This window comes from Tachyglossus aculeatus, chromosome 12, assembly GCF_015852505.1.
Source record: "Tachyglossus aculeatus isolate mTacAcu1 chromosome 12, mTacAcu1.pri, whole genome shotgun sequence".
Taxonomy (NCBI): domain Eukaryota; kingdom Metazoa; phylum Chordata; class Mammalia; order Monotremata; family Tachyglossidae; genus Tachyglossus; species Tachyglossus aculeatus.
In genome coordinates, this window is record NC_052077.1 from 31587342 (window position 1) to 31597905 (window position 10564).

Genomic DNA, 10564 nt, shown 5'->3' on the forward strand with positions numbered 1-10564 from the left:
TCATCTCCGGACTGGAGAGCCTTCTAGAACCTGGGTGCTATCCTTCCAAGGACCTGACTTAATCAATAGCATCACCCCCACACTTATATTACAGCTCAAATTCCCAAACTGACTGTATGTTCCTGGTGGTGCAGGCATTGGTGACAGCATGTTACACTTCTCTGTAGTCTGTATGAAAACAAGCCTACCTATTGCTCATGAAGGAGACAATGAAAAGATGTACCGTAAAAAGTGAGGGCATTCTGGAATGCTGACCCACCAGCCCTTGATAATAATAATAATAATAATAATAATGATGACATTTATTAAGTGCTTACTATTTGCAAAGCACTGTTCTAAACACTGGGGAGGTTACAAGGTGATCAGGGTTTCCCACAGGGTGCTCACAGTCTTAATCCCCATTTTACAGATGAGGTAACTGAGGCACAGAGAAGTTAAGTGACTCGCCCAAAGTCACACAGCTGACAATTGGCGGATCCAGGATTTGAACCCATGACCTCTGACTTCAAATCCCATGCTCTTTCCACTGAGCCACGCTGCTTCTCTGCTTGATCACCCAAGGGACACAAATAATCTCAGGTCATTCACTCACCTGCCTGCCCACTAGCAAACAGATGCAATTTTGAACAATGCATTTCATCCAGAACACATAGATTATGGGCTTTAGGACTTGGGGCAACAGATCCGTCTTTCCAATAACTCTGTGTAACAGTTTTAGGATATACTTTGCTTAAAAATCTACTTCTACTGTGGTTTCAATAGGTGAAACTATTTTGCTTAAATCTAGGAGGCCTGATACCTTTGTAGAAAAAAGGACTTTTCTGATGGAAATTGCTCTGTGAGTCTGAGTCGGTATTGGGCAACCTAAATTCTTAGATCCAACCTAATTTTGGTGGGAACTTTGCCCCCTTCCTCCTCTCTAACCCTCTTGTCTGCTGCACTGTGGGCAAACTGAGCTACTCTTGGACTTGTCACTAAAGTGGTCAGCCCAGTCCTTGCCAATGCTGAGATGGCACCCATCTTTCATATCCCCACTATCTGTTTCAGAGGTGGTTTTATGCTCCCTCTGATGTATGGGGAAAGATGGGGAGCTACCTCCTTTTGTTATGGTATTTGTATGGTATTTGTTGAGGGCTTACTACATGCCAGGCACTGCTCTAAGACTGGGGTGGAGACAAGCAAATTGGTATGGACGCGATCCCTACCCCAAATGAGGCTCACAGTCTTGATTCCCATTTTCTAGATGAGGTAGCTGAGGCACAAACAAATGAAGTTATTTGCCCAAGGTCACACAGCAGACAGATGAAGGAGCCAGGATAAGAACCCAAGGCCTTGCTGACTCCCAGGATTGTGCTCTGCTTCTCACTGCCCAGTTCTGTTTCCTCATCACTGTTAACGTGCCCTCCTTCCTTATGTTGTTCTCAGATCTTGCAGTAGATTTCCTCAACCAAAATAATAATAATAATAATGGCATATATTAAGCGCTTACTATGTGCAAAGTACTGTTCTAAGCACTGGGGAGGTTACAAGGTGATCAGATTATCCCACGGGGGGCTCACAATCTTAATCCCCATTTTACAGATGAGGTAACTGAGGCACAGAGAAGTGAAGTGACTTGCCCAAAGTCACACAGCTGACAATTGATGGAGCCGGGATTTGAACCCATGACCTCTGACTCCAAAGCCGGTGATCTTTCCCCTGAGCCAAGCTGCTTCCCCAAACACCAACTCAGTCATCTGGGTGTCTTTATATTCCTGAGTGACTGATAGAGAAGAATAGCAAGGCCTAGTGGAAAGTATATTGGGTTGAGAGTCAGAGGACTTGTGTTCTAATCCCAGCTCTGTCACCGATCTGATCTGTGGTCTTGATCAAGCTATTTAACTTATCTTTGCCTCAGCTTCCTCTTCTGTAAAATGGGGATTAAATGCCTGTTCTCCTTTGCATTCAGATTGTAACCCTATATGGTTTAGGAACAGTGTCCTCAATGATTAGCTTGTATCGACCTCACTGTTTAGTTCAGACTTTAGCACTCAGTAAATGCTAACAAATACCAAAATTATCATTATTATTGTTATAGCTTCTTTAAACACATGATCTTAGGGGGATAGAGACAACATATGGATTGCGAGACAAACTCTTAAGTCTAAGGCCAGTCACCCCCTTGGTTTGCTTCAGTGGTCAGACCTCAGGCTCGGGGAGACGGAACTGGGACATCTTATCTCCATTTTTACAGATGAAGAAATTGAATCAAGAAGAAGTTAACTGATTTGTTCAAAATCACAAAGGCGGCAGGTGGTAGAACCAGAATTAGAATCAGGTCCTCTGATTCCCAGACCTATGCTCTTTCCAAAAGGCCATACTGCCTCTCTGAATCTTTTGACGCAGAAAGGAATCGAGCTGGAAAGATTTGTTCATGGGTCATGGTACCCTGTGTCATCCTTTATATCTTGCAAGTCATATGCTGCTCTATTCCCCTCAGATTGTGTGTGTAAATAAGCATACCTCTTGTTGTAAGGAATAGTTACAATGCTCTGGAAAGCAGATACAGTTTTCTAAGGAGTCAATGAAGCAGTCAGGATATATAATAACTAATAGTGGTTGGCACTAAGGGAATATTTATTGAAGCAAAAGGAAAATGGAAATGATAACAGACAAGTGGAAAACATACGAGATTTATAAATATGGATCTTTGATAACCTAGGAACCAACAATCTCACAACCTCCAATCCCAAAACATTCCTGTGTTCCTTCAGCCCAACTCCGGGGGTCTTATTAGTACTTATATGTATAGTTTAACCATTCTAGGAATCACATTTTGTTTTCTGGATCTGCCTTACAGACAGAATGCCAATAGGATGGCAATCACACTGCAGAAACCAAAATCTAAACCAAAGACTAAAAAATGAAATACACCTATTTGGTGGGAGGTAGGAACCCTCAGGAGTTTGATTTACTGATCAGTGTTTGCACAACTGGCATTGAACAATCAATCAATCCATTGTATATATTGAGTGCTTAAGGTGTGATGTGCACTATACTAATTTCTTGGGAAGATACAATACAACAGAGTTGGTAGATGCGATCCCACAAGGAGCTTACAGTCCATAATAATAATACTAATATTTATTAAATGTTTATAGTGTACCAAACACTGTACAAAGCACTCAGGAATAGTTCACAATACAGGGGTAGGTACAATATAATCAGATCAGACCCAATCCATGTCTCACATGGAGCATCTAGTCTAAGGGAAAAGGGAGATGGGTATTTAATTTCCCTATGAGAAAATTGATGCACAGAGATATTAAGTAAGTTAATATCACACAGACGGGTGGCAAAGTGGGATTAGAACCCAGGGCACCTGACTCACAGTCCTGTGCTCTTTGTTCTAGGCCACGCTGATTGTCCATCTGGCTCGGACTCACTGTGACAGAAAACCGGCCCAAATTGACTAGCTTTCCTAATTAGATATGTATTAAAGAACAGAACAAATGCAATTGCAAATACAAGGAATGGATGTGCACACCTGCTGATGTGTTAAGGGAAAGGTTTTTGAGAATTGAGGATTGAGAGCTGCTTCCCAGAAAGATATTATCAGCCTTTCGCTCTTCCCTTCTCCAGTCTCTCTCCCACTCTAAACCGTACCCTCAGGCCAACCGAAGCAGCCACTTGGGTAAGGCCATTTCCTTACCCAAGGGGGTGGGTAATGTGGACAATGGGCAAGGAAGTGTATGTACACAATTGGTGTCATCCTCATTGGACTGCAAATTTGTCAATTCTGACCCCTCGATTTCTTGGCCTATCTATTCTTGCCTCCAATTTATAAAAGATTGGGTGTGATTTCCTTAGCTCTCTGACCTTCTGTCTTGACTTGCTATGGCAAGAGATCCCAGCCATATGGGAGAGGTTGCACAAACAGGAAAGTGGTGAGTCACAAAACTTGTCATGCGACAAGTTGAAGATGCCAGTGTAATACGAAATAGTGTCAAAAATATAAAAACACCTCTGGGCTTCATGAATGCAAAATATTTAGCAAATAAAACTTGAAAGAAAACAGAATAAAATGTTCTCAAACTTCCTCTCCTTTCTACGCTCTCTACCCACACTGTGTAATCTTCTAATCTTTTATTCCACCCTAGTGATTCAGGAAGAGTAAAGAATAATAATTATGTGGTGTTCTTAACCATGAAAAGTTACTTTCCTAAGACAAGACCCCCTCTAGACTGTTACCTTGTTATGGGCAGGGAATGTGTCTACCCACTCTCTTGTTTTGCACTCTCCCAAGTGTTCAGCACAGAGTAAACATTCAACAAGCACCATTAATGATGATGATGACATGATTGGCATATTATGTTCCAGACTCATCCATAATGAATGAATGTTGGGAAAGGAACTTTAAAGCTAAAAAATGAGACAATTGCAATTGCAATAAGACAATGGATTGTGTAAATCATTTGATTATGTCACAAACAATCTTCCTGAAAAAAGAATTACAATATCATAGGTTTCAAAGCTTAGCTGCTTCTACAAACCTTTGGTGAAGAACAAATCTTATGTGTAATTGGCTCAGTCTGTAAATTGGAGGTGGTCCAATGCCAGTTTTACAAGCATGCATTGTAATTTAGATGAATGGCCATCAGAGACTGTTGCAGGAAAATGCTTAAACATTTTTTTTTTCCATTTTTAGGTTGGCGAGTCTCAATTATATTCTTGGTAAATGAGCAGAATCTAGAATTAAATTCCAGTTCACTGTGCACTTAGAAAAACACGGTCTGTGTGGGGAGGATGACAACGAGGATGTCATAAAAGGGAATCAGCCTCACTAAACTGATAGTGTTCAATCAATGAACGATAAGAAACAACGTGGCTTAGTGGAAAGAGCCCGGGCTTAGTAGTCAGAGGTCTTGGGTTCTAGTCCTGGCTCCTCCACTGGTCAGCTGTGTGACTTTGGGCAAGTCACTTAACTTCTCTGGGCCACAGTTCCCTCAACTGTAAAATGGGGATTAAGGCTGTAAGGCCCACGTGGGACAACCTGATAACCTTGTATCTACCCCAGCGCTTAGAACAGTGCTTAGCACAAAGTAACTGCTTAACAAATACCATCATTATTATTGTTATTATATTAATTGAGTGTTTACTGCATGCAGAGGACTGTACTTGGATGGATTAGTGAGTGTTCAGAAGGAAACCAGAGAACAGAACATATTTAGATTTTCAAAAAGGTCTAGGACAGGGGTCCACAGAAATGTAATTATGGGACTTTAGAGAAAGTACTGACTTAAAGATAGGAAAGAGAAAATAGGAGCAAAGAGTTACTTTTCTGCATGGAGAATAGGAGAATCTCTGGGGATAAGTGCTAGGTCTGTTTTTTTTTTCTTTTTTAACAGTTTCATAAATGGTCTGGAAGAGGGCACACCAATGAAACCTGCAAGTTTGCAGGTGGTCTTGGGATATTCTAGGTGGCTGAATATCTTGGTATTGGGTAGAAGCCATAGGAAGGGATCATAAACTTGAGTGAGTGGTCAGAAAACCAGTCAAGGAGCAAATGCAAAGGAATGAACCTAGAGAACAAAAATACTGAAACTACAATTACATCATGGGGGGCTGTGAGCCATCGGTCACTACTTAGGAGAGAGATTTTGGATCTTTAGCAACTGCTCTCTTAAATCATTGCTTTAATGTGTGGCAGTAGCCAAAAGAGAGGAAAAAGAAAATAAAAAAAAACCAGGCTGAGTACCATCTGGACTGGAAAAGAGAACAAACAAGACACACATATCTGTCATTATCTAAAACGTCAGTCGGTTCAAAACTGGAATACTATGTGCAGTTCTGGTTACTATGTCTTAGGAAGAACCCAAGTTGAACATGACGAACATGAGTTGGAAAACATATTGAAAAAAAGCTATTAAAATGATTAGTGCATTGAATAATGCTCTCTATATTCGAACATCTCAAAGGCAGCTATTAACTCTATTAACTCTATTTCATACTTCCAAACACCTAATGTAATAATAATAATAATGATGGCATTAATTAAGCATTTACTATGTGCAAAGCACTGTTCTAACACTGGGGAGGTTGCAAGGTGATCAGGTTGTCCCAAGGGGGGGTTCACAGTCTTCATCCCCATTTTACAGATGAGGTAACTTAGGCCCAGAGAAGTGAAGTGACTTGCCCAAAGTCACACAGCTGACAATTGGAAGAGCTGGGATTTGAACTCATGACCTCTGACTCTTTCCACTGAGCCACGCTGCTTCTCTAATAATGTAGTGCTCTGCATACAGTAGGCACAGTGAATATTGCTATTGATGATGATGATTTACATGACAACTGAAAAGATTTGTATTCGCTATTCTGGAAATTCAAAATTTGAAGGAGGTCATGATTACCAGTCACTGTACACCGATCTTGTCCATCTCGCCTCCAAACCCTTGCTCGTATACTGCTTCGGGCCTGGAACTCCCTCCCATTCTGATCTGACTGACCAATTTCCCATCTTCAAAGCCTTATTAATATCACATAAAAGCCCCTATGCTTTTCCTGGCTTACCTTTCATTTCCCCTACTCCTTCCGGTAGTGCCCTTGCATTTGAATTTGTATTTTTGTTTTATGGTATTTATTAAGTGTTTACTATGTGCCAGGCACCAGGCTAAGCACTGGGGTGTTTCCAAGCTGGTCATGCTGGACATAGTCCAGTTCCCACAGTCTTAATCCCCATTGTACAGATGAGGTAACTGAGGCACAGATAATTTAAGTTACTTCCCCAAGGTCTCACAGCAGACACGTAGTGGAGTAGGATTAGAACTCAGGTCCTTCTGACTCTCAGGCTTATGTTCTGTCCACTAAGCCATGCTGCTTTTCCATTCCTTTCACCTGTTATTCACCCCACCTTTGCCCCACAGCACTTTTTTGCATATCCATAATTTATTTTAATATCTATCTCCCCCTCTAGACTCTAAGGTCATTATTATTGCTATTGTTAATATAATAACAATCGTGGTATTTGTTAATCACTGACTATATGCTAAGCACTGCACTAAAAGCTGGGGAAGATAAAAGATAATGCAAGATAAGTAGGAGGGATGACATGGAATCTTTATTTTGCGGATAAAGGAACTGAGGCACAGAGAAGTTAAGTGACTTAATCAATGTCACACAGCAGGTTAGTAGCAGAGCTGGGATTAGAACCCAGGTCCTCTGACTCATACTAAGCTACATTGCTTCTCTTGCATATTTTACTCTGTTATATTGTACTCTCCCAAGCTCTTAGTACAGTACTTTGCACACAGTAAGCTCTTCCTAAATATCATTGATTGATTGATTAAAGGTTACAAAATCAAGAAGAGCGAGGATAGGGTGAACATGAGGTATTGGTCACCAAATCTTATAATTTGAAAAGGAGACATCAATTGGATTTTGCTAGTGATAATAACAATAATAATAATGGCATTTATTAAGCGCTGGCTATGTGCAAAGCACTGTTCTAAACTGCTGGGGAAGTTACAAGGTGATCAGGTTGTCCCACAGGGGAGCTCACAGTTTTCAATCCATTTTACAGATGAGGTAACTGAGGCACAGAGAAGCTAAGTGACTTGCCCAAAGTCACACAGCAGACACTTGGCAGAGCCGGGATTTGAACCCATGTCCTCTGACTCCAAAGCCCGGCTCTTTTCCACTGAGCCACTCTGCTTCTCTAGTGATTCATTCATAACAAATAGAAACCTTTTTTTCACATGGAGAACGATAAGTGTGTGGAATTTGTCAGGACTGAAAGTTGTATAGAATTATTTAATTATATGTTAATAGGTTCATGATGACTTGGATAATTATTAATTATATGCTAATAGGTTTAAGACAGACTTGGAAAAATTCATGCCTGAACAGTCCATAACTTGTTACTAGAAGTAAAGCTACGTATGGAAGAGGGGAAAAAATTAGGAATGGTAAATTGTACAACCAGGTTTATCACACCATTCCTCTCTGCTAGACGAGATGAACAATTGATCTGACTGGGTGTGACATTTTCTATATTCATAAGTGTCAGTTCTGCAGAGCAAAATTTGGACATTTATGCAACTGGGAATGTTGCACCCTTAATGATACTTATTAAATAAGATCTCATTGTCAATTAGGAAGTTTGTCATCTTCAAATGCAGAGGAGCTCCCTCCCATTTATTCTCTCTACTCTCTACATGGTGGAATGTTCCCTTCTTTATAATAATAATAATAATAATAATAATAATAATAATAATAATAATAATAATATAATGGTATTTGTTAAAAGCTTACCATGTGCTAAGCACTGTTCTAAGGGCTGGGGTAGATACAGGGTTGTCCCACATGGAGCTCACACTTTTAATCCCCATTTTAGAGGTGAGGTAACTGAGGCACAGAGAAGTTAAGTGACCTGCCCAAGGCCACACAGCAGACAAGTGGTGGAGGCGGGATTAGAACCCACATCCTCTGACTTCCAAGCCCGTGCTCTTTCCACTAAGCCATGCTGCTTCTTTCCTCTAAGAAATACAGTTGGTATGTTTTAAAGTAAGTACAATGCAACATCATTACTTCTAAAATTCTCACTGACTCAAAGCATTTGGACAGGAATCTGTAAACTATGGTACAACATTTTTCACAAAAGATGCATCACTACAGGTTTCTCTTATGCACCGCTTTTACAGCCATTACTTTAGGTATTAATCTTCATGTTCATCGTTGTTAACAGTACTTAATGGTAATGACAATAATAGCAACTGTGGTATTTAAGTACTTCCTATGTGCTAAGCACTGGATTAAGCAAAGGGATAATCAACCTTCGAATCAAGCAAACACTCCTCACTCTCAGTTTCATAGCTGTCCATCACCTCGCCCCCTCCTACCTCACCTCCCTTCTTTCCTTCGACAACCCAGCCGGCACCCTCCGCTCCTCTGCCGCTAATTTCCTCACTGGGCCTCATTCTCGCCTGTCCCACCATCTCGGCCCACGTCCTCCCCCTGGCCTGGAATGCCCTCCCTCCGCCCATCCGCCAAACTAGCTCTCTTCCCCCCTTCAAATCCCTACTGAGAGCTCACCTCCTCCAGGAGGCCTTCCCAGACTGTGCCTCCCCTTTCTCCTCTCCTCTTCCTCCTCCTCCCATCCCCATCCCACCATCCTACCCCCTTCCCCTCCCCACAGCCTTTGTGTATATTTGTACATATTTATTAATCTATTTTATTAATGATGTATATAAGCTATAATTCTATTTATTCTGATGGTATTGACACCTGTCTACTTGTTTTGTTTTGTTGTCTGTCTCCCCCATCTAGACTGTGAGCCCACTGCTGGGTAGGGACTGTCTCTATATGTTGCCAACTTGTACTTCCCAAGCGCTTAGTACAGTGCCCTGCACACAGTGAGCGCTCAATAAATACGATTGATGATGAAGTGCTTAGTACAGTGCTCTGCACACAGTAAGCGCTCAATAAATACAATTGAATGAATGAATGAATACTCACTCTTTGCCAAGATCTGTACTAAGCACTGTGGTAGATGTAAGATAATCAAGTCCCACATGTGGCTTAAAGTCTAAGTAGGAGGGGAAGCTGGTATTAAATTTCATTTTACAGTTGAGGAAACTGAGGCACACAGGAGTTAAGTTACTTGCCCAAGGTCACAGAGCAGATCCGTGACAGAGCTGGGATTAGCACCTCGTTCATCTGATTCCCAAGCCCCTGCTCTTTCCACTAGGTCATGCTGCTTCCCTTATTGTACAGCTACTAGAGAGCAGCATGGCTCAGTGGAAAGAGCCCAGGCTTTGGAGTCAGAGGTCACGGGTTCAAATCCTGACTCCGCCAATTGTCAGCCGTGTGACTTTGGGCAAGTCACTTCACTTCTCTGGGCCTCTGTTACCCCATCTGTAAAATGGGGATTAAGACTGTGAGCCCCACGAGGAACAAACCGATCACCTTCTATCCCCCCAGTGCATAGGACAGCTCTTTGCACTTAAGCAAAGTAAGGGCTTAATAAATGCCATCATTATTATTATTAATTTTGTGTTTAGCTGGGGTTTGGAAAGATGCCTTCTGTTGGATTTCAGATCCTCCAGGAATGTTTCTGTACTACTGACTTTTGCCTCCTGATGATAAATCAGGAGTAGAAGCAGCGTGACTCAGTGGAAAGAGCCCGGGCTTTGGAGTCCGAGGTCATGGGTTCAAATCCCGGCTCCACCACATTCTGCTGTGTGACCTTGGGCAAGTCACTTAACTTCTCTGAGCCTCAGTTCCCTCATCTGTAAAATGGGGATGATGACTGTGAGCCCCACATGGGACAACTTGATCACCTTGTTTCCCCCCCAGTGCTTAGAACAGTGCTTTGCACATAGTAAGCACTTAACAAATGCCATCATTATTATTATTATTATTTACTGAGGTGAGCTCTCAGTAGGGCTTTGAAGGGGGAAGAGATCTAGTTTGGCAGATGTATGGAGGGAGGACATTCCAGGCCAGAGGTAGGTGGGATAAATTAGATAAAAGAGTGTCCTAGCTGTTCCACTAGCCACTTTACTTCTAATGGTGCTGCCTGGGGACA